The following is a 26,036-nucleotide window of genomic DNA, read 5'->3' as shown; positions in this document are numbered from 1 at the left end:
AAATGCTTTTCTTCTAGGTATGTTTTGAGGATTGAAAATAGAATGTATGAGAAACTTGGCCTCAGGAGGTGCATTCTGTATGCTGACCTGAGGGTATGCCTCATAACTGGCTTTGTAGCCAGAAAGCCAAGAGATTATCCATCTAACTTGAGCCTAGAGGCTGCAGCACAAAAAGGGACTCATAAAACAAGAGTTTAAGAAAAAAAATAAGAAATTCTTAAGCTCTTAATTAGCTAACTATGATTTTTGGATTGAGATGTTCATTTTGAAATCAAGATAAAATAAGATTTCATTTTATTACTTACTTTTTATTAACTTACTCATTTATTCCTGTGCTTCCATTTTTCTCGTCTCACATTTATCTTTTAAGAATCAAGTCTAGAGGCTTTAAAGCAAAGTATTCATTATTTATATATTTTGTTACTGTAGAACGAACCGCGGGATTTGTCCATGATCGGCATGTATTCAACCACTGAGCTATGCCACGGTTGTGGGATTTACAATTTAATAAGGCTAGTCTTTCCTTCTGTCATCTAGGGCATGAGGCTCACCCTGATATGAGATGAATTCAAGGGCTGAAGCAGATGGACAACAAAAAGCAACTTGCCTGTTTGCCCATGAAAGATGTGAGAAGAAGCAGGCAAAGAGAGGGTGAGGATGTCTTCTTGTCCATTGACTGAGATCACATCGCAGTGACACCCGGAAGTTTCAGGTTATCCAAACCACTTTCAGACTGTGGAAATGGAAATGTTAGTGGCGGGGTGTGGAGAGGGTTTTTGTAATAATACCAACCTAATGACACTTTACTTGGTTTACGGGTGCTAATGTACCAGCTTAGGGATTAGCCTGAGGGAGCCATGGTGGAGCTGCTTGGCCTAAGGTTTGGTGGACATGGTAGATGAGGTGTTACAGAAGGCAGAGGACTCTGAGATGGGTGTGAAGGAATGGACTTAACAAGGTGGGATCAGGGGGCAGAAATGAAAAACATAATCTCATTTAGAGAAACAGACATAGCTGCTTGTGAGGGCATATGCCAGTAGGATGTCCGGAGGAGGCAGGAGGGAAAAGTGAGATAGAAGTTGCTAAAGTTCTAGCTCACGGAGCAGAAGAGAATGAACCAGTACAAAAGGACTCTGAATGACTGCAGGCCTAGCATCCGCTGACGGTGACAGTGTTCTTCCATACACCTTGACAGCACTTACGTCTAAGAGATTCAAACTTAACACTCATCAAGTTAGAATTCACATCCTGCTCTGTTGCTAGTGGTGGGGGCATACACATCTGTGTATGTGAAGGGGAGGGACCATTTCCTTCACAAAGAGACCAACAAGACAATGAGAGGAACAGTGTTGTGAGAAGGAGATCATGTTCCATTTGGGTCATATGTACGCATTCTCTAAGTAGAAAGAATGAGTTGGTTTTAGATACATGAATCTGCTAAAGAACAAAATGGAGTCCTCAGCACATCGAGAGTGGCTTTGTGCGAGGCCTTGGTGGGTGCTGATAACTCTTGAAGGGCATGGTCTTTCCTCCCCACTATTTTCAGGGACTACCTCATGGATGATAGGGGCTTGAGGAGGGAACCTGATCTCTGTCTATCTTTTCCTCCCTCCCTCCCTCCCTCCCTCCCTCCCTCCCTCCCTCCCTCCCTCCCTCCCTCTCTTCTTTCCTTCCTATCATTTTTGGTGAATATGTGCTTTTATATGTTTGGAGGCTAGAAATCAACCTTGGATGTCGTTCTTCAAAGGTTATTCGCCTTGTTTTTGAGACAGAGCCTTTCACCAGACCTCAGCCTAACCCATTAGATTAAGCTAGCCCCAAGGATCTGCCTGTCTTTGCCTTCTAATTCCTGGGACTCAAGCATGTGCTGCCACATCTAGCTTTATGTTTTTCACATTTATTTTTACTATATTTAAAATTAAAATAATTTAAATTGTGTGTGCTGTGTGTGTATGTATGTGTATTAAGTATGCACGTAAGACTGAAGACACCCTTGGCTGCCAGAAGAGGGCCTCAGAGTCCCTATAGCTGAAGTTACAGGCACTTGTAAGCTGCTTGAAGTGGGTCCTGGGAAGAGAATGCAGGTCCTTTGCAAGATCAGTATGTTCTCTTAAATCACTGAGCCATCTCTCCAGCCCTTGTGTATGCATTCTGGGGATAGAACTCAAGTGTGCATGCTGCACAGCAAGAACGTTACTGACTGAGCCATCTTGCTTGTTGTGCTTTCTCTTTCTATCTTAATCAAAAGCCTCAGGAACATGAAACCTTGGTGGTGGACAGAGATGACACAGGGATTATATTGATTCTGAGTAGGAAATCCTTAGGTACCTGGCTGCCTGTAAGGAGAGGGACAATTCAAGCTTGCTTAGTGGAAGGAGTGGGGAGGACGTATGTAGACTATCCAAGCCAATGTATTGCGATCTTATACTTTTGCTTTTTTTCATGGCTTAATACAGAATCAAAAAGACATTCAAGGTCCCTGTGTCTGATTGAACAGTGGCCAAAGATTACAGCAATGTACTATTGACTTCAAACACCTAGAGGGACTGAAAAGATTTTCACTGTTAAAACACGATAAAAAAGACAGGCTCCTCTGATTTAAATTTTATATATTTACATGTACCAAGGCATCCCATGTTATTGTGTGAATATATGCATTTGCTACGCCTTTCTGTATCAGTCAAATACACACACACGCACACAATTAAAAGTAAAATAAACAAAAAGAAAAATCTCATTTGCACGGGAGGCTTAATGTATCTGACTGTTCCTACACCAGTTTCTGGGCTCTATTGTTTCAGCTTGACAGTCAAGCCCATATTGTCATCTTTAAAGCTCTGATAATTATCAGGCTGGATACCTATTGTGTGTGTACCAACTCCTAGGAATATTTGTGCCATCTGGGTAGAAATCCAAAGCCTCTGAAAGTTGATGTTACAGTTCTCAACTCCTTTTTCCCTCTCTATTTTTCTTGCTTCTAAGGTTGACAACCGCCCACATGGCATTCACTCGTTCTCAGCATAGCCCAGAGAAATGCCAGCTGGCTGCGTGCCAACGTTGGGAGGACGGGCCTGTTGAGAGCCTCCTCAACTGCAAAACCTTGTCAACGATAAAGCATTGTTTCTCGGCCTGAAATATTTTTCTTTTCCTGTCGCTTTGATTTCCCTTCCCACCTGGGAACAGGACTCAGAATGGGTTACTAATTATATCATGGGAGCTGTGATTCTGAACACCACGAGTTCACATTCAGGAGGCATCACTCACCTAGCTGTACCAGTTAATGCGGGCAGGAGGGTGAAGCTGTCAGCATCCGCGAACAGCCTGGCAGGCCAGGCTGCTGTGCGTCCTTGTAGTTCTTGCTTGCTTTTGAAAATATGACTTGTTTTCAGCAAACCCGTCCAACACACCACATCCAGAGGGCAACATGATCAAAAGGCATGCTAAGGCCTCCTGCCTATTTTTGGTAACTATTATCTTAAATTAATAGAAATGCCGATTTTTCTTGTTTGAGAATCAATGACCACCAAAGTTCAGGCACCAGCATTAAAAAATTCCAAAGATTCTTCCTCTGCTTTAACAACCTTTCCGGTAGCCTCACAGACTCACTCCAAGGAATATTCTTTATTTGGAATCTCGATTGGCTTGCTGATTAGAGTAATAAATGGAGGAAGCTTGCAGGGCTCACAGCATTTCCTCGACTGTATAAAACACTTTACCTTTTACTCTACAGGAATAATGTTTTAAAAATTGATCCTTGCTGGCTTCAGGACCTATTCTAGCCTCCAAAATCTCACCGTCTGTCTTCGACACATAATGAAAATACATGTCTGAAGAGCAGGGAACATTTTAATGACTTTCTGTGTTCCCGAGCTTGTACCGGATGGTGGAAGAGATCAGCTCATTAACTTAAGATTTCTTTACAATGATGGAGATCGGATTCACACGCTTGTCATGTTTAGTTTAGACTAGGGGCTGTGATAGTTCGCAATAGTACATTATCTCCCAGGGTTGCCAGTGGGATTCCAAGTGGCTCTGGAACTGTGTGCAACCAAAGAAAAGAAGGATTGATTGACACCCCTCTGTTTCCGTAGACATGAGGCTTCCTCGTGTCTGTAATTCTTCACCTGGTTTGTGCAGTAACTGTTTACAGGTGAGGTAGGGTTTGGAAATTTTGCTATTGCTCTTGCCCAGGGCCTGGTGTCTATTTCCTTGTTAGAACAATAGATGGATCCATTTTTACTAAGCACTAGGTCGAGGCATGTTTTGAGGGCTTATTATGTGGGGTCTCAATCACCATAGCAATCCCAGGAAGTGGAGTTACCTTTTCCCTTCTTTTCAAATGAGGACATTAAAACACAGCAATGCTAAGTGCATTTTTTTGTTGTTTCATTTCTTTGGGTTACTCAGTGAGTGCTAGAAGAGGAATAGACCCAGGCCCCTTTATTTAGACAGATGGTATTAAGCACTGTGGCTATAGACTTTGTTTTAATAGATTTTTGTTTGTTTTATTTGTTATTGTTATTGTTGTTTGGTTTGTTTGGTTTTGTTTTGTCTTTATTATTTGGCTTCTGTAAATTTTTGTTTTGCTTCTGTTTAAGTTAAATTTCTTTTAAATTACCTTTTAAAAAGCATACATGTTTCTTTAAAAATTTTAATTTCAAAAAACTGCTTTTGGATGCAAATAATAGTAAGGAAAATCTCCCAGGTCAGAAAAATCCAGAAGAGAAGTAAGGACTCTCTACTTTGAAATACAAACACTGTCCTTTGAGTTTGGGTTTTTAAGGACTCTACAATTTCAGAAAAAATCCCAAATCTATTTTAAAATGCCAAATCTACCGTCTTTTGTGTTAAAACAGACCCTGGATGTATATCTTCCTGAGAGCATACAAAGACACTGCGAACTGTTCAAGGCTTGCACATCCAGATTTCTTCAAAGTGTGACCATGGTTCTAAGAGGAGAGACAGTTCCAGAATCTTTAGCCTTTGAAGTCTGGACTTGGCCTAAAAATAGGGCTTCACAAAAGCGAACTCAGTATTTCCTACACATCAGGCCCATGGTGGTGTAGCCAGATGAAGGAACACCCTGTGCCTTCCAATCAGAGGCTTGAGTCACGTTTCTGTCTGCATAATTAGTGGTGAGATTTCCTTTAAATGGGTTGTGTGCTACACCTGATCAAATACTAGACATTTCAAGGGATGGTTTGGACCAGAGAATGTTGATTTGCTTCTGTTAGATCCTGCCCTGCCTCCCAAACATGGTATGCGGATGGGGTTCCGCTTGGTTCTGAGTTGTTGAAAGCATTTGAGTAAGTAAGGATCTTATAAAACAATAGTCACTGAAGCTCTGCCTTTGGAGATCTCTGTGCTGTCCTATCTTCACCTGTGTCCAAATGGAATGTGAGGCACTGGTTCATTTATTTCAATCCATTCCATATGATTCTATATCACACAATCAATTTTACTCATGTTAACAGCATCATCTTCACGACTCTAATCCTAACCACGAGTCCAGTGTTACCTCTTGGTTATTTTCACTGTGGTTCCAAATGAAAACCATTATTAGCACATATGATAAATTTGGTCGATTTCTCCTGACCACCTTTGAAATCCTACAGCAGCACTGAGATGAAAAGGTACCCAAGTTAAACCTTTCCGTGGTAGGGTAATTCCATAACTAAGGGTTGCATTGCTAATTTGATTTTGCTGATGATCAGAGATAGAAAGAGAATTGTAATTGAAATGCACCATGACTGATTTGTAAATGTTGGTACACATTTCCCATCATTGTTATGCTATTATGCCATTAACATAAATTAGAACATGGAGGTAATTTAAAACTGTTAGCTGACACAGGTATATCTCATTCCTGGTGATAATCAAATATAATGGAAGGAGGTTGGGATTCACAGTAGTGTCGTTGTGTGAGCTGTTGTTGGACAGAGGTGGTTATTTGCTAGCAACGGAAATCCATCTCAAGTCTGATTTTCTCTTATTTTTCTGTTAAACATAAACTTAGAATACAATAAAACCAGTCGGTAGATGTCTTCCAGCACACTGACTTTTCTAAAGCTGCTTCTTCTCTTTCATTTATCACTGGTTTCCATTTATCTCACTTTTTTATATTATATAAAAATTATATATGACATGTTATATATGACATGTTCCCTTGAGGATAGAAATCACTAAGACATGACAAGGGATTATTTGAGTTGATGATATTGCCTCCCAATTCACTTATGCATTGATGAATTGGCTTCCTTTTGTTTATGAGACAGTGACCATAACTGACTTGGATCTCACTCTGAAGACCAGGCTGACCTTGAACTCACAGAGATCTATCTACTAGCTTCTGTCCCCTGAGTTAGTACTTGCATTAAAGTCAAGCACCCTCATGGTTGGACTACCCAGTATTCTTAACACTTTGAAACAAAAGATAATGAGAGACACTGCAGGAGGTATTTCCTTGGGATAAGGGAGTAGAGAAGCTGGGTAAATTGTGTAAGAAGAGTGCTGTGGAAAAAGGCTTGCTGCTGTGTTCTGTGGAGTCTGTCAGGTTAAGTACTTTACCTGGCCTTTGGCCTAATGAAAAGAAAACTGAAATTGATTACATGATGGGAGATAAAGCCAGATGAGGGACTGTGGATTTCTCAGATTTAAGCTTAGGAAATCTGACACACTTGAAGCCTTTCTCTCAGCCAGGGAAGTTGGGTTGTCGATTGATATCACAATGAAAATACTGGATGAATGTCATGACAAGAGGTGTTATATGAGACCTTGCTACAACCATATGTCAAGAACCAAATGTAAAGTGACAAATGACCCTTTAACAGAATCAGATGCTGTCATTTCATTTCAGCCTAAAGGTTTCCTTCAGTTCTAGTTGAGCCGGTGAATATCCTATGCTACAAATGTTCCTGGATTAGGCATTCTGAACCTGAGCTTTAAGAGGTCCAGACTCAGACTGGAAAATAGGTACATGTAAAGTCATGAAGCATGTGCTTTTGAAGTCTACCAGTATTTGCAAAGGCAAAGAACTAAGCAGCAAGCCTGACAAGTGGCATTGTTTCTGAGTGAGGAATTCTGTGATAATCATGGAGGACATGGGTACTATGCCATATTACCTTTGGAAATCCTAGGGGTGTAAAACTGAAGTCTCAGACAAACTGTCGGGTTTTGTGGAATAATCTTCTGTATACTGTGAAGAAAAGTCACTCAGATTGGTTTAATAAAAAGCTAAATGACCAATCACTAGGCAAGATTTGGGGGTCAGAGAGAATGTTGGGAAGAAGGGTGGAGACAAGGAAAGTCGCCAACCAGGTGGAGAGAAAGTAGCATGGGCAGTACAGAGAAAAGGCAAAAAAAGCCAAGAGGCAGAAAGCAAATTAATAGAAATGGGCTGATTTAAGTTTTGAGCTAGCTAAAAACAAGCCTAAGCTATCTATCAAGCTTTCATAATTAATGAGAAGTCTCCATGTGGTTATTTGGGAGCAGGCGGGTGCGACAGAAAGGCCCACCTACACTTGCAAATCCAGTGCTGCCTGCATAAACCTTTACCTGTATGTATGTATGTATATATATATATATATATATATATATATATATATATATATACTCACAGGTGAGTTTCAGAGTTGTGATATACATGGATTGTGTATGTTTTAGTTAGCACCAGCGTCTGAGCCAGCATGACACAGACACTCACATGATACAGGTCTGTGAGTTCTGTCTGGATTGACTGCTGCCTTCCCCTTCTGTTCTTTCTTCAGCCCATCCTTCCCCTTTTCCTCATCCTTCCCTTTCCATTCCTCTCTTATCTATTAATTTAACAATTAACAACATTTATCATCACATTGTCTTTCACTTGGAACAGAAGCATTGGGCCCCTTAAGAACACTTCTTAATGACTTGTTTGCAAGTTCCTGGGGAGGGGCAACACATTTATCCATTTAATTTGCAATAGTTTCTCACCTGTAGAATAAATAAAATGTGGCTTGGGAAGGAAGGTGTAGGTTCATATGAAAACATATCAGTACCATATGGACACATGGGTGAGATAGAAGAAAGTCCCAGGATAAGGATCTGGGTGAAGAATAGGCTGTGCAAGAAAACTCTACTAAGTTTATTTATTTGAAATTGTGATTAAATTACAAAAGTATTGGACAGGAGTCTTGAAACTTATTTCTTGATTTATGTTGTTAAGTGAATACATGGGTGGGGCAATGACATGTAAATCCATTTTTGTTAACTTGACAAATAGATGACCGTGTGCTCAAATCCTACTGTAAATCTTTCAGCTAGAGTAGTGCTATTGTGAAGTGTTGCTCTTAATTTGGATGTTTAGGTGAGCTTATTTAAAGTGACAGGAACTCATAAGGAGAAGCCACTTGAAACAGGAAGAACTTGCCTTACAAGAGAAGCTACAAGACCTAGTTCCAGGACAGGCTCCAAAACCACAGAGAAACCCTGTCTCGAAACTCCCCCCCCCCAAAACAAAAACAAAAACAACAACAAAAAAACAACAAGAGAAGCTGTGACCTGCTTGTGACACAGGGTTGTTACAAGAGTGATTCTAAGCTGAGAAAGAACATGTGGATCCCGTGTTCGGGTCTGACTTCTCAAAGGTAATTGATGCTTGGCACTTAAAGGCAGTTGTTATTTTTACATTTATTTGCTGGTGGAGAGGGCAAGCAGATATGGTATCGGGGCCACCTTTTTGGGGTTACTTTTGCCGCGGTTCTAGCCATGGCAGGTTTGTACATTCTGCGGTAGGGGTGTGAGGATTAGAAATGTTAGGTAGGAGGAACAGAGATAAGGAGGAACCATAGAGACACAGGATAGTGTCGGGAGGGCCACACAGTCTTCTTCATACTGAGTTCTGAGTCCACCCACATTTACTTTTCCATATACTTTTATACCCCGATACTAAAAGGGGAGAGAAGGCAAAAAGACTGCTATAACATGATACAAAGGACAAACAGAGTAGTTACTTGCCCCAATACTTGAGACATCAAGTCATTAATTCTTGAGAAAAGCATTCTGTTGTTTAGGCAGTGAACCCATCTTAGACCAAGTGTCCTGAAGGCAGCCACTCCCTAGGTCAAACCTCCTATTTCAAAAGAAGGAGCAGAAGTATGCTTGAATTCTCTGACTTTTGGTCAGGATGGAGTGGATCTATCTCTATGGGCCATCTTAATGTCCAAAACATCAAATAACCACACCTTAGGTCAGGGTGTCTAGCCACAGTTGTTGCCAACAACTTTGAATAAGCTCAAACTCTCTGACCTTCATACAAGGTGGAATAGGCTCACATTTATTTTTTGGCTTCCACAGTATATCAAGATGCACATGTAGTGGTCAGAAGACAACTTATGGGTTCTATTCCTCTACCATGTGGGTTTTACACATTGAACTCGGGTTATAAAGCTTGATAGCAGTCACCTTTACCCACTAAAACATCTTTCTGGCAGTACTTGATGTACAAAGAAGAACAAAAACAAACAAAAAAAAAACAAGCAACTTTTATTTTATTTTTGTTTTTGTTGCTATGGTGTGAGTGCTTTGACTGCTTGTGTATTTGTGTACTGTGTTTATGTTCAGAAGAGGGCATTGCTTCTCCTGGGGTTGTGACTTGCCATGTGGGAATTGAGAATCAGCTTGAGAGGACTTAGGTCCTCTGTAAGATCAACAAGTGCTCAGACTTGATGAGCCAATTTTCCAGCCCTCTACTTGGCAGTTTTTAATAAAATAAGCAAAATGTAATTTATATGCTATTGCTTGATTTTGTTGTTTGTTAGTTTATTTGTTTTTTTTTTCTCTTGGGGAGATGAAAAAACAAACAAAAAGCAAAAACTCTCTTCATCATGATAGGGCACTGAAAGCAGGACAAAGGAATGATTCCACCCAAGTCTAACTTAGTGAACCAGTGAGGTTTTGGGGGGTTCATGTAAGAGTATGGTTGAGGGGCTACTTACAGATAGGTAGATGACTACAGGTCCCTGCTGATGTGGGCACAGACTCATGAAAGTGGCATCGCTGGAGCTCCCAGCACGGCTGGCTTGCCGGCAGTTACGTTGATTGGTTATTCTCTTTCCGTAGCAGCTGTTACGGTTTGCATAACCTTGGTAAGGGGCCTTGAAAGTCTCTCAGGAGATGCCTGAGGCTTTGTGAGTTTTTATTTTACTTCCTAAGACTTAATAGAAAACTTCAATTCCAAGGAAATAGCAACGAAGTATATGCACAACCCTGTCAGTTACAGTTCTGAAATGCCAGCCCGAGTCAGCTCCTAGAAGGATCCCAAGTTTGCAACAGGGAAATTTGACTGGTTTTCTTTTCCTGTTATCATGGTGCTCAGCCAAAGACAGTTCTAGAAAAGTGTGTCTTTTCTAGACACACATGGAGTTATGTCAGTGAAAAGAGCTGGTGTCCTTTTGAGGGTCATGCTTTCAGTACTGAGCTAGAATCCCGACATAAGGACACATTTCTTTTTATATTTTTATTAAGTGAGAAGAAGAAATTTTCTTTGGGGACTTGATCGGTTTGAAGATATCTGGGCATCGCGTTGGAGCATTTGTTCCCAAGTGAGTGTGAAGGAAGCCGCTCAGGCAAGCAGCTCTGAACACAATCATTTGGAAAAATGAATATCAAAAAGTTTTAGCTTTCATACTTTTTAAAATGATGCTTTCTATTTAGATTTATATTTGATATTAGAAAATATCTCTGGTCTATCATGAACTCTGGGCTCATCATGATGAAAATACTAAAGCCAATTGTAGTAATGTGTTTTGCACTTGGGAATAAATGTGCATTTTCACAGAAAGCTCAAAGGGCAATTTAATAATGAATAAATATGGTCTCTAGCTTATGAGGATAGAAGACTGTCTCTGTAATTTCAAAGGATGAGCTGGTGTATGTGAGGATAGAGGAGAGAGAAAGAAGCAGTGTGTGGTAAATGCAAAAAAAAAAATGCAAAATTGAAAAGAAATGAAGTTTCCTTCTATAGGTTGTCTCTGTACCTAAATTACAGCCATTGGGGAAATTGTGCAGGAGGAAAAGAAAATGGCCCTAGAGTCTGAGAGCAAGAAAATCCGGGATGCTTCTTGGGCATTGGGACCAATATTCCACAGTGGGTCAAGAGTGTGGGCTTTGGAGCATAGTTGTACAATCTTCTTCTTTTCAACTGTGAAATCTTGAACAACTTTATTTCTGAAATCTCATATATTCCATCTTCAAAACATGAACAATAATTTTATTTCAGAACGCTGTGTTAAATGAATCAAATTCAGGTAATGTTGCTGTCACAGTGCCTCCCCTGACAAATGTTTCATATTTACGGCTATACCAGAGAAATTGACTGTCAATACATCTTTCTGTCATGTCTCATCTCCGTTGGCATCTTGACTGGATTGAGAGATAGAGAAGTGGCCCTCTGCTGCTCCTGTGGGATGTTTCAAGAGAGGATTGGCGTGTGTGGCAGAGACCGAGGTTGGTGTATGTGTGTGCATGTGTGTTCTCAGATGCACCCTTAGTGTGGGCAGCATTGTCTAGAGGGCAAAATGGATGGAAAAAGGATGAAGAAATAGAAAAGCAGGAAACATGACTTCACTCCTCTCCTTAGGAGTGGTATGCCTTCTTTTTCTGCCACCTTTACCTGAACTTTACCTGAAGACTGTGTGTGTGTTTCCAGAGTCTCTCCTTTTGCACTCACCTTCCTGGTATCTCTTCAAGTCATGTTTAAACCTTTTCTTTTTGGAAGGACACCAGTCACGTTAGATTAGGGCTTTGCCTAAACACCTCATTTTAATTTAAACTCTTCAAAGGCACTGTCTCCGGATACAGTCACATTCTTAGGTGGTAGAACTCTAATGGAAACTTAAACCCATGAATTTGGTTATGAGACAATCAGTGTCAGCTCCTTAAGGCAAAATCAGCTCCCAGCCTCATACATGGGCATCCTTGCAGAGCTGAATAGAAACACTATCTTCCTTATGGGAACAATATTTCTGTAAAGGATGGCAATACAAAATGAGTTACCCATTGTCTTTTTTCAGCCTTTAGGACTCTTAAAGTATAAAGTTGACAGTGGACTGGATCTTTGACCAAGGTTTGTCTTGACTCCTATGTCAGCTCTCTCTGCAGGAAACTGGAGTATGTGAGGACAAAAGACTTTCTGAAGGTCTGAGGATGGATTTCCAAGAAGGCTGCCAACCTTGCTACAAAGACTTCACTATCGGCTTGTCCTCATTGCCTGGTCACTGACTGTGCAGGGACATTTCCCGTCTCTCAGGTTCTCTTTGGTTTTATGCCTCTTTTTTGCAGTCACGTTCTAGCAAACATCAGTGCCTTTCTCAGTCTTTCAGATGTCGAAAATCACAAGTTACACAGTGGTTATGTTTTTATTTTATGTAAGGATTATTTCTATTTTGGGCACTCTCTGACAGCTTTTTTTTCTTCTGAACCGTGCTGCAATAAACCTATTGAAACTTGCCTTTCTGGAGAATAAAACAAGTCTGAGAATTATTTTGCCTTCTAAGACGGAGACAGGTTTGGCAGGTTTTCTGTTTGTTTGGTGTTTGTTTTATTTTTGGTTTTCCCTTCAGGATTTTAAACTCTATGCATTGCCATCATAGGTTTACCTTCACCACAAAGCATAACTCGTATTTTAGGTGTTTTATAGGGGATAGCTCACAAAAAAATAACAAGGTGCTCTGTGTCTTTTATATAAAGCCAGGACATCATATGGGCTGAAGAGGTAACTTAGAGAAGTCGAACATAGGTCTCAAATTGAAGGAAACAAAATCTCTTCCTCTCCCCTCCCCCTCCTCCTTAGTTACTTTTCTGTTCTTTAATGACTGGTATTCTCTGGATATGATCAGGACGCACTCCCCCCGCCCCCCATGTTCTCTCTCTCTCTCTCTCTCTCTCTCTCAAAACAGATGTTAGCATTGGCCTTTGCATTTGATTTAATCCAATGTATTTTTAAAAAGTCTAAAGGATTTTTTTTTATTTATATAGAACCTCAATACTTCTTTTCTTATTTTTTTTTTTTTTAAATTACATCAACTCTGCATGGAGAAGCTGGTTTATGCTGAGGTGTTCTGTCTTTTTTTTTTTTTTTGAGGTGTTCTCTCTTTAAACAGAAATAGTGTGTGCAAAGGGAAGGGGTCACCTTAAAGTATGTCTTTCCTGAGAACAACATTTTTTTTGTTGGAATTCTCAAAGAATTAAATAAATAAAATATATTTTAAAAATCTCATCCCAAGCAGAAACTACTTCAGTATATTCTGCTTGATATTATCAGAGCCCAGCTGACTCAAGAAAGGAAAATGATCAACCTGTCATTCTCTTCCTACAGAGGACAAGGAAATAGTCCAGTACTTCCCATTTGACCATCAATTTCCACCCAAAGGGAATGAGTACTTGATGACCGACTGAATCCTAGGATGATAGACATAGCTCCCTAACCCATATGACCCCCACAGTACAAAAGTCTCATTTAATTTAGTTGGTACATCCAGTTAGTATACCAGGAGTAAATTTTTAAGGACCCTTCCTACCCTAGTAGCTGTCAAATGCAAATAGCTACTCGGCTAATAGGTCCTTTCTTCATTCACACTGTGGTAACACATTATCCATCAAATACCATGCCTCATACCCCACTAGAGGCAAGGCTGGAGACCTGAACTCCAGGCAAGAAGTTTTTCCACCTCTCCCACACTTTCCCTGCATAACCCCAATGACCTTGCCTCCCCTCGTCCTCGCGACCCAGTCCGTACCTTTGGCAGAAATCTTTTACTCCAGCAGAGGCCAGGCCAGTTCTTTACAAACCAGGAAAGTCACCGCCCATCCCACTTATTGTTGTGTAAATTATTTTAAAGTGCATTACATTTGTTTATGCTATGGAACATTTGTTTAGGATATCAAGATGTGCAGCTTTTGTTTATGCTGTATTTGTTTAACTCTGTGGGTTGTGATTCTTTGCCTGACTAAAACACCTGATGGTCCAATAAAGAGCTGAATGGCCAACAGTGAGGCAGGAGAAAGGACAGGCAGGGCTGGCAGTAGAGAGTATAAATAGAAGGAGCAAGATAGAAGAAGGAACATGAGAACAAGGAGAGGAGGACAGACACTAAGCGCCAGCCACCCAGGCAGCCACAGAGTAAGAATGGAAGTAAGATATACAGAAGTAAGAAAGATAAGAGCTCAGAGGCAAAGGGTAGATGGGATAATTTAAGGTAAGAACAGCTGGCTGGAAACAGGCCAAGCTAAAGCTGGGAATTTTTAAGCAAGAATAAGACTTCTTGCGTGATTTAGTTGGGAAATGGGTAGCACTCCCCTCCCCCAAAAAGATTTAAACATCCAACAACTCCTGTCTTGCCTGTCATAACCATAACTGTCCCTCCTTTCCTTGTCAACAAATCTAGGTGCATACTTTTGGCACAAGTCTCCTCGTCTATGATAGGCCAGGCTGGTATACTGACTATCAGGTAAGATCACCCTTCTACCCTGCCTATGCCTAACCACCAAAAAGTAAGACAGCATCCTGAACCATAGAGGAACCCCCAACCGGATCAGAGGCAATTCACAACACCGAACTACAATCCCTAACCTGGGCAGTAACCTATGCTGGATCAGAGGCCGTCCAGGACATGAGAAGTACAGGTTCCAACTTAGGCAGAGACTATCTGCTTAACCACAGGCCACTCCAGCCAGAAGACCAGAAAGGAAACAGAAACCAAGGAAGAAAACATCCATCCAACAAAAACAAAGCCAGAGAGGGCACCTAGACTTATTATCGAACCAAATCCAGCTGTGTAAACATCAGTGTAAGAACACAATGGGCAATATGTCACCATCAGGACCCAGTCATCCTACTACAGCAAGCCCAAGTATTCCAACATAGCCTAAGTACTACAAAAAATCCTTAGAATCAATTTAATAAAGATAATAGAGGTCTTTAAAGAGAAAGTGAATAAGTTCCTTAACAAAATTGGAGAAAATACAATAAAACTGTAAGAAATCAATAAATTTCTTAAAGAATGTCAAGAAAACCAAGAAAAAAAAAAACCTATCAGTTGAATAAACTGAATAAAACCATTTAGGACCTGAAAATGGAAATGGAAACAATAAAGAAAACCCAAACTGAGGGAATTCTGGGAATGGAAAATCTGGGTAAGTGAACAGGAACTGCAGATGCCAGCATCACCAACAGAATAGAAGGAATGGAAGAGAGAATCTCAGGCATTAAAGACACACTAGAAGTAAATACCTCAGTCACTAGAGAGACTTTACCCAGCAACCTATGGAAACAGATGCAAAGACCCACAGCCAAACACTAGGCAGAGCTCAGGAAATCTTGCAGAAGAGAGGGAAGAAAAATTTTAGCAGCTAGATGGGTTAAGGACACTACAAGAAAACCCACACAATCAACTAACATAGGCTCACAGTGACTCACAGAGACTGAATCAATACTCGGCGAGTCTACATGGGACTGACTTAGATCCTCTGACATATATGTTACAAATATGTACTTTGGTGTTCTTGTGGGACTCCTAACAGTGGGAGCAGGGGCTGTCTCTGACACTTTTCCTGACTTTGGTACCCTATTCCTCATATTGGGATGCTTTGTCTAGCTTTAATTTGAGGTAAGGTGCCAAGTCTCACTGCAATTTGATATGTCAAATTTGGTTGATAAAAATAGGAGACTGCCATTTTCTGAATAGAAATGGGGGGGGGAGTGGATGGGGAGCAGAGGGGAGGTGAGGAGTGAGTGGAAGGAGAGGAAGGAGGGGAAACTGTGGTAGGAATTTGAAAACTAATAAAAATCATTAAAAAAGAATAAAAGAAAAACAGGTAGTTCTTTAAGTGATGAGAGCATTTGGGTGCAGTCCCAAGACTCTCTTCAGGGTTCAGATAGGATACAACAGCAAGTGAAAAGGATTTGTTTTTTGGGTATCCGAGGGTGAATCAACTCTCTCACACATGCGTTTCTGAATAAGTCTTTTTGTTGTTCTGCCTCTAATCTAATTCTCCTATCCTACTTCTAATTCTTTTTAGCTTCTTCTCTTCTTTTTCCTTCAGCCTAAAAACACTTCTTTTTACAGAAGCCTTGAAGCAATAAAAAATATTACAAGTGTTACCTCTCATTGGTCAAAATCATATTCCTAGGGTAAGCAATATCAAGCTGAGCCATTACCATGACAACACAAGGTTCCATATTACAGGAGTAAGACTGTGACCAGACAGGGAGACACAGTATCCAGTGACAAGCTTTGAGACATAGGTCAGCAATCTTGGCAAGCAAATAATTGGTTTGCTTTTCTTAGGGTGGTTTGTGAATAACCTGGTTAGACATCTATGACTCTGATCTTGTGCATAACTGTAAACTTTTAAACTTATGATCCACTAAAAAAATAAGTATAGTTTAAACTTGCTTTGAGGTGAAAGTGAGCTAATTGTGTTCAAGTAGTCTGAGCAAAGGAACAAAAGAGGCTTTTAGTGTCTATAGGGCTCATGGGACAAACAGATCTAGTTATGAAGCATGTATCAGTATACAGTCTATACACCAAAATTACTAAGTAGAAAGTCATCTTCCTGACTACCCACAAACATATGTGCCCATAAGATTGAGATATAACCATGAGATTACATCTACACACCATATGAGATTACACACTAAAATTCAGGTATTGGGGAGATACCAAGTTGCTTTAGCAAAAGTGAACAATAGTTTTCAGAGTTTAAGGTCCTGCAGGCCTTGCCTGGACAGGGTTAGTTAACCTGTATGAGATAATCACTTGTCTGGAGTGTTGACATCTAAATTATCAGTTTTCATATGCCATATATTTCCATGACCTTCAACATTTAAGTAATAAAAAGGGAGAAAATTTACTACCTGGTAGACTTACATCACAGGGAATGCTTTTAAAATAAAAATAGGTGACACATAACAAGGAAGATCATTGACGAAAAAAGTAAATCAAAGCAAGTTCAAGACAGGAAGTCTCCAAGTGGATTAAAACCAAGACCCAGGGGGCAGAGAGCTAGTCCAGTTATTAAGAGTGTACTCTACTTTTACAGAGGACTTGAGTACCTTCCTAACACTCAAGTCAGGGTAGATCTAATCTTTGAGGAATAAAGGCAACATGATGCAGAAATATATTCTTTTCAATAAACATTTGTGGAACAACTAGACATTCATATGTTCCCCTCATCCATTCTTAATCCCAACAAAATTAAATCATAGGACTAAATATAAAAGCTCAAATATAGAGACTGAGGAGATTACTCAGTCATTAAAAGGTTCACTCCAGGTACATTGAGGGACTCTGTCTCAAAACAATAGGTGGAAAATGTTTGAAGAAGGTACCCAGCATTGATCCCTGACCTTAACACATACAGGTACCTACACAGCACACAGATACATATGTACATAAATACACAACACCCACATTGTACAAACTCATACTGACACACACGCACTTACATCTCAAAACCACATAAATCCTAAAAATTTTTTTCATATATGAAATCTATATACATGTTCATACTGTTTGTATGTGTGTTTGTGTGTCCACGTGAAGGCTGGAAGCCAATAGCAGGTGTCTTTCTTGGGCTGTCAAGTTTGCAGAGCAAACAAACAGAAGAAAATCTAGATGACACTGAATTTGGTAACAGATTTTTTTAGATAAAAATCAAAAGCAAGATACATGAAAGAAATAATAATCTGGACTTAATGAAATTTAAACTGGTGCTTTGTGAAAGACAATAAGAAACACACCAGAAAGAAATATTTGCATAAAACACATCTGACAATGCATAAAATATATGAAAACACTTACCACTGAACAGACCTGAACAGACACCTAACCAGGATGACATACAGATGGCAAATAAGCACATAAAAAGACATTCTACACCCGAAGTCATCATTTAACCAGAAACTATGCTTACTGAGTAGAATGGCTAAACTCCAGCAGCAAAGTGCTAACAAAATACAGAGAAATGTTAATTTTCCCGTTCTTGGCTAGTGGGGCTAGGAATGACAAAACCGTTCAGGAGACAGTCTGATATTTTGTGACAAAACTAAAACCACAACCCATCATCCGCCAAGTTTTTGAACACTAATGTTCCCTTATGACTGCAAACAGATTATTGTAATTGCCAGAGTTGCAGAAAGTTGGAAGCTAAGGATGTCACTCAGCCTGTTCATGAACGAATGAGGTACGGTATGTCCATACAATAGAATACAATTCAGCACTACAAATGAGTGAACCGTTAAGCTATGAGGTGACATGGAGAAACCTTAAATGTGTATTATTGGGGAGAGGCATCAAACAAATGATTTCTTATCATGCGATTCCAACTTAAGGGGGAAAAAAATCTATGGAGGGAGCAAAAAAAGATGAATGGTTGCCATGGCTAGGGCTAGAGTGATTAGAATGATTAGGTTGGGCACAAAAGAATCTTCAGGGCAGCAAAAATGAAGTACTTTATATAATACTATAATAAAGCAACCATATCATTATACATTTGTTCAAACTCACACGTACAACTGGAGCAATGAACTCAAATGTTAAATCTGGGTAATTACGTGTGAATTATAGGTTCATTCATTGTAGCAAAGGTTTCAATTTGGTGGGACTTGTTGGTCACAGGAGAGAATGTGTGTGTGTGAGGAGAGGGCATGTGGAGGAAATCTTTGTACCACCTCCCAATTTTTCTGTGAACCTAAATCTGCTCTAAAATAAAGAAAGAAAACGAAATCCACATCCGTAAAGCAAAATCATAAGCTGTGGGTGTGGTGCTATATCACGGCACTTTAGAGGCAGAGATGAGAGAATTGTTGCTTTGAACCCAGCCTCGACAGTATAGTTAAGGCCATTTCTTAAACATAACAACATACACAGACAGGAAAATTAAAAACAACAACAAAAACAGTTATGAGAATAGAGGACATAGCTGTAATCAGAAGGCTAATGTAGAATGGTTGCTATGAATTTGAGGCTAGCCTAGCCTACATGGTGAGTGTTAGGCAAACTATAACTGCATAAATCAAGCAAACAGTCTCAAAAACAAAACAAAACAACAAATAACTTTGCTCCTAGCTGAAAGCCTAGATAAGGGAAGCGTACTCATATTTCGGTGGTGGAGTGGCCACTAGTAGGGTGCTCATGCTGCAGTGGATGAGCCCACAATCACGAGTAGATGGGCATCACTAACTGGATGCAATAAACTGAAAAAAAAATGAAGAAAAGAAGAGGAGGAGATGAAGTTGGGAGAGGTTGGTATTGGAGATCTTGAAGGGAGTTTGAAAGAGAAAAGAAGGAGGATATGATCATAATATGCTGTATACATATAAAATAGTCTTATAGAGTGAAATATTTAAATTATATAAAAAAAACCGAGGCTAAATACAATTGTTGCTCTTCCAGAAGACCCGTATTCAATTTCCACCACACCATGCTGACTCATAGCTATCTGTAATTCATTTCTAGGGCATCTGATGACCTTTTAAGGTTCCCAGGGGCACTAGATGTGCTCTTGGTACCCATACATAAATGCAGGCAAAACGCTCATACACATAAAATTAAAATTTTAAAGCTGAAAAATAAAACTGGCAATTTATTAAAAAAACCAAAAATCTCAAATTATTTAGTTTTTTAATTTATGTTCTATGTAAAAAAAAAAAAAAAACCCGAAGTTACGTTGGAGAGTGCTATTCCTCCATGGCCTGGCTTCTTTGCCTTGTGAACATCAAACAGTGCCTCCTCCAGACATTATATTAGTCAGAAAGTCTTATTGATTATTTATGTCCTTTGTGAAACTACTTATTAATAATTTGCACACACATGTTAAAAAGAAGTGGTCTGCCTTTCCTACTGCTCAAACACATTATATTTTGTTTGGTATTTTTTTTTTTCTGCTCAGATATTTGCTTTGCTTATAAAGTCTTTCAATATTATTTGGTGGGAGGAAACCTGACACAGCCTCTCCCACTTACAGCTGGACATGATCTCCATTGCTAATTCTTAGCTTCGCTTGAAAAACTATTTCCTCTGTGTTTCTTTTTTCTTTTTCTTTTTTTTTAATTAACATCTTTCCATTTATTTTACATACGAACCAGTTTCCCTTCCTCTCCTCCTTTCCTATCTTCCCTCTGCCCATCTACTCTTCCTCCATCTCCATTCAGAAAAGGACAGGCCTCCCACGGGTTTGCACAAAGCACAAAGCATGACACATCAAGTTGAGGCAAGATCTAGCTCCTCCCCTTTCATCAAGGCTGGGCGAGGTAATCCAGCATGGGGAACAGATTACCAAAAACCCACTAAGGGCCAGAGAGAAGTCCTGCTTTCACTGTTAGAAGCCTCACTAAGTGACCAAGCTACGTAACTGTCACATACATTCAGAAGACCTAGGTTGATTCCGTTCAGGCTCTGACTGTTGGTCCAGTGTCTATCACCTCCTGAGAGCTCAGGTCAGCTGTCTAGCATGATGCTTGTTTGTGGATCTCTGCCTCTGTTTACATCCAGTTACTGGAAAGAGTATCTTTGATGGCAATTAAGGAAATCTGATTACAGTAGATGGGCAGTTCAGGCACTCTCTCTACCATTGCTAGGAGTCTTAGTTCGGGTCATCTTTGTGGGTTCCTGGGGGTTTCACTGGCACCAGGTTTATCACTAACCCCCAAATCCCCTCTCATCAAGACATCTCTTTTGTTACTCTCCCCCTACATCCTCCCTCCAACTGTCCTTCTGCACCCATCCTGCCCAACCAGCTTCCTCTAGTTCTCATCCCTCCACCCCCAACCCCACCCCCAGTTTACCCTGGAGATCTTTTTACTTCCCCTTCCCAAGGAAATTCATGTATCCCATTTTTGGGCCCTCCTTGTTATCTAGCCTTTCTGTAGCTGTGGATTGTAGGTTGATTATTCTATACTTTACTCTAATAGCCAACTATGTGTGAGTACATACCATCTTTGTCTTTCTGCGTCTGGGTTACCTCACACAGAAGGATTCTTTCTAGTTCCATTCATTTGCCTACAAAATTCAGGAGGTCATCGTGGTATTTTTGTTTTTTTTTGTTTTTTTTTTCCAGCTGAGGAGTACTCCCTTGAGTAAATGTGCCACATTTTCCTTAACCATTCTTCAGATTAGGGGCATATAGGTTGTTTTCAGGTTATTGCTATTATGAATAATGCTGCTATGAACATAGCTGAACAAGTGTCCTGGTGGTGTGATTGTGCATCCTTTGGGTATATGCTCAAATTTGGTATAGCTGTGTCTTGAGGTAGACTGATTCCCAATTTTCTAAGAAACCACCAAACCAATTTCCAAAGTAGCTGTACAATTTGAAGCAGTGGAAGAGTGTTTCCTTACTCTACATTCTCTCCAACATAAGATGTCATTAGTGTTTTTGATCCTAGTCATTCTGGCAGGTGTAAGATGGTATTTCAGAGTCATTTTGATTTGCATTTCCTTGGTGACTAAGGATGTTGAGCAATTCTTTAAGTGTGTTTCGGCCATTTGAGAATATTCTGTTAAGAATTCTGTGTTTAGATCTGTACTCCATTTTTAAAAAATTGGATTATTTGGCATTTTGATGATTAGCTTCTTGAGTTCTTTATGTATTCTCCTCTGTCTGTGGGGTTGGTGAGGATTTTTTCCCATTCTGCAGGCTGGCTTTTTATCTTATTGACAAATTGCTTTATAGAAACTTTTCAGTTTAAAGAGGTCACATTTATCCCATTTATTAATTGTTGATGTTAGTATCTGTGCTACAGGTGCTATGTTCAGAAAGTAGTCTCCTGTGCCAATGTGTTCAATGGTACATCCCAATTTCTTTTCTATCAGGTTCAGTATAACTGGATTTATGTTGAAGTCTTTGATCCACTTGGACTTGAGTTTTGTGCAGGGTGATAGATATGGATCTATTTGCATTCTTCTACATGCTGACATTCAGGTAAGCTAGCACTACTTGTTAAAGATGCTTTCTTTTACCCATTGTATAATTTTGCTTCTTTGTAAATTATCAGGTATTCTTAGGTGTGTAGATTTATGGGATTTATGACAGGATCTTCAATTTGATTCCACTGATTTACTTGTCTGTCCAGGGCCTTCAGGCTTTCAGGGTTTCCATTGAGAAGTTGAGTGTAAATCAGATAGGTCTGCCTTCATATATTGCTTGGCTTTTTTCCTTAGCAGCTCTTAGTATTTTTCTTTATTCTGTATGTTTAGTGTTTTGATTATTATGTGGCAAAGGGACCTTTCTTTTGGTCCAGTCTATTTTTGTTTTTGCAAGCTTCTTGTATCTTCATAGGTGTACCCTTTTTGGGGTTGGGAAAGTTTTCTTCTATGATTTTGTTGAATATGTTTTTTGAGCTGGCCTTCTTCTCCTCTTCTATCCCTATTATTCTTAGGTTCAGTCTTCTCATGTTGTCCCAGATTTCCTGGATATTTTTTGAGCAATGAATCTATTTACTCTATCATATAGTCAGTGCCTGAGATTCTCTCTTCCATCTCTTGTATTCTGTTGGTTTTTCTTGCATTGGTAGTTCCTGTTTGTTTACGTAGATTTCCCATTTAAAGAATTCCCTCCATTTGTGCTTTCTTTATTGCCTCTATTTAAAATTTTCTAGTTTTGCACTGTTTCTTTCACCTGCTTGATTTTTTCCATGGCTTTCTTTAAGGGATTTATTAACTAATTCCAATATTTTGTTTGTCTTTTCCTCAATTTTTAAAAAGAATTTTTCATTTCCTCTTCAAGGGCCTCTATCATCTTCAAAAAGCTATTTTAAAGGTCATTTTGCATTGGGATGTCCAGATCTTGTTGTTGTAGAGCCACTAGGTTCTGGTGATGCCATATTGCTTTTGATGTTGTTGAATGTGTTCTTACCCTGCCATTTACCCATCTCTTCTAACTGGTGCATTTGGTGTTTGTGTCTCTGGTGCTGCTGACCTTGCAGAGGTTTGTATGGTCAGAGAGAGGGTTCAGTGGATTTGTGTGGCAGAATGAGTCTTATCTGTTACAGCACTCAATGGTGGGGATGGTGGCGTAGTAGCGTGCCAGCAGGACTCTTACCCCAGCTGGCTGCTGGGGCTGAGATGGGAGTGGGAAGGGCATAAAATGTGCCCTGTGGCTTAGGGCATAGGTATTAGGGCAGTTTAGCTGGGAGACCAGTCGCTCAACTCTTCTTCTAATTGGTGCAGTTGGTGCTTGTATCTCTAGAGGCTGCTAATCTTGCAGGGTAGTTTGGCCAGGGAGAAGGTGAAGGGGTCAGTGGGTTTGGGTGCCAGAGGGGGTTTTATAGGTTACAGTGTCCAATGTGTGGGGACAGTGGTGGATAGCCTGCCAGCAAGGCTCTTATCAGCTAACTGGGTGCTAGGGCTGAGATGGGAGTGGGAAGACTCTCTTTTCTTTTTCTTGTTTTCTCTTTTTTTTTTTTTTTTTTTTTGATTTGGGGTAGAGTCACATGGAGGTGAGTTCTAAACATAATTCTTTCTAAATTCCTCTGCCTGTATGCAGCGCACGACGCCTGTGTGCGATCTATGTGCTACCATATAGTTTGGGAGCTTCGGGCAAGGGGCGGGAGGTTGAAAGACACAACAATACACAGACACAGAGAGACAGAGACACAGACTTCTAGTCACTGGTAAGAAGCCCTTTATTCAATTGCACCGTGGAGGCTTATATACCCAAACAGTCAGGTGGGCCAACAGGTGAAAACCTTATCCTCTGATCTTCAAGGCCAAGGGCAAACACATGCTCGTAAAGCAGAGCTGGTAAACAACTTTGACACAGCTTTTAGTAACTCAAATCAGAAGGAAAGTAAAGATCTCTAGCAGGGAAAAGCAGATGGAGGCCAGGACTCCAAATAATCCCAACACCTGTACTTACTGTGATTTGAATGTGAAATAACTGCTGTAGACTCATGGTTTGGTCACTTGGTCCTCACTTGGTGGCTTTGTTTAGGAATGCCATAGAATGTAGGCCTTTGATTAATCTTGGATAGGGATTACCATGCAATACAGGATTGATTGAAATACCAAAGGTCTTTGAAGGAGAAGATTTGAAAATACAAATTGGTAGTGATTTCTGCTGAAGAGTTTAGGTTGATTCCAGAAGTTTCCATCTTGAACAGCTAATTCACTTGCTGGAACGCAAGTATATAGGAAAAATGAAGTCTTATTAATACAGATAATGCTGGGGTTAACTTTCAGTTATGTGTGGGAGACTCTATCAGGCTAAGCATAGAAAGAGATGGCTTGGATTTTGGTTGTCTGTATCTCACTATAAACAATTAGATAGCTGATGGCAGTGTGGGTGCATACTTCCTCTATATAGTCTGTATTTTAACAATATTGGGGCGGTTACTTGATGACCATCAATAAGAATAATTTGAATTCTTATGTAAATAGATAATACTTTAGTATCTAGCAGAAAACTCAACCCTTTGTCATCTTCTCTATGCACAAGTTTTCCCCAGTTTATGTCAGGAATATAATTGTTAATGTCTCCAGGATACTCGAAGACCACTTTTATTTCTTTCCTCGTTGCTGACAGAATAACTGACAGAAGCAACTTAGTGGGGAATGTAGCCTGGTGTACAGTTTAGCGGGTTCAGTTCATCATGGCAAAGAAGCAATGAAGGCTTCATTGCATAAGGCATAGGGCTAGGTGCCTGATAGCTCAGTGAACTGGGAAGCAGAAAGCGCACTGCATACACAGTAACCCACTTTTGTTTGCTGTGTCACACAATCCAAAGGTTCCACAACCTCCTCAAGTGTCACCTGCAGCTGGGGAGCAGTTGTTCCAACACATGTCCTACAGAGGACATTTCTAATTCTAACAATCTAAATGCAGTTTTAAAAGAACTATTTGCAAAACAGATAGTACTTCAAATACATTCTAAAAATCTAGGTGGAAGGTTTTGAGATTATCTTAAAACTTGAAACATTTTATTTTGTATACATAGGTATTTTGCCTACACGTATGTCTATATGACCCCTGTATACCAAGGACTCATGGAGGCCAGAAGTGGGCTTTCGATTTTCTCAGCTGGAGTTACAGGCAGTTGTGAACTGGTGTGTGGGCATGGGGAGTCAAACTGAGGTCCTCTGGAAGAGTAGCCAGTGACCTTTCAGCTATCTCTCTAGCATCGATTTTGTGGTTATTCTTAACATGAGGTAATTTTTTTTTTTTTTACACTAAAATGTGTAGTGACCTCCTTTATTCACCATGGTTGGTATAGGACTTGGTAAGTCACAAACACTTTCTGCCTTTCTGTAATTCCAGTTTGGGTAATCGGCTGAAGACTGGAAGCCCCAGACTTGCTGAAAAGCATAGGCTTGAGGCAGACTGATCTTGGTTCATCAATAGCTACGCAACACTGAAAAACAGTTTAGCTTTCAGAAGCTCATTTTTCCTCAGTAATATGGCAAGATCATTATGCCTGGCTGTATTTTCCTCTGTATGGGCACTGTAATAAAGCACCACAATTTGACTGGTTAATGGTCATGGTACTTTATTTTCTCACAGTTCTAGAAGCTTGAAGTCCAAAATTAAGTTGCTGGCAGAACTGTGTTCCTTCTGAAATCTACAGTTTTGCCTCTTCCAAGCTTTTGAGGGGTAGCTGTTGTCTTGTGGCCATCATGGACTTGCAAACAAGTCCAATTTCTGTCTTTGTTTTCTCAGAGCATTTTCTTTTCATGCCCAGTTCTTACAGTGGTCCCAGTCATTGAACAGAGGCACACCCTTCTCAGGATGCCCTCATGTTTGCTTCCCTAGACACATTTGCAAAAATCCTAGCTCCAGGTAAGATAATCATGTCATAAAGTATTAGAATATATATATTGCACACACACAGTCCTCTGAACTCACAGACCATGAAATACACACTAAATACATGCCTGCACACACACACACACACACACACATACACACACACACAGAGTGGGGAGGGAGGTATATTCCTCCTCCTCATAAGAGACTTTTGTGCCAAGAACAAGCTCATCTGAGGGCACGGCTTGGCCCTTGACTGT

Source organism: Chionomys nivalis, chromosome 18 (assembly GCF_950005125.1).
Source record: "Chionomys nivalis chromosome 18, mChiNiv1.1, whole genome shotgun sequence".
Taxonomy (NCBI): Eukaryota; Metazoa; Chordata; class Mammalia; order Rodentia; family Cricetidae; genus Chionomys; species Chionomys nivalis.
The sequence above is the reverse complement of the archived record's forward strand: the minus strand, read 5'-3'. Positions refer to the sequence as shown.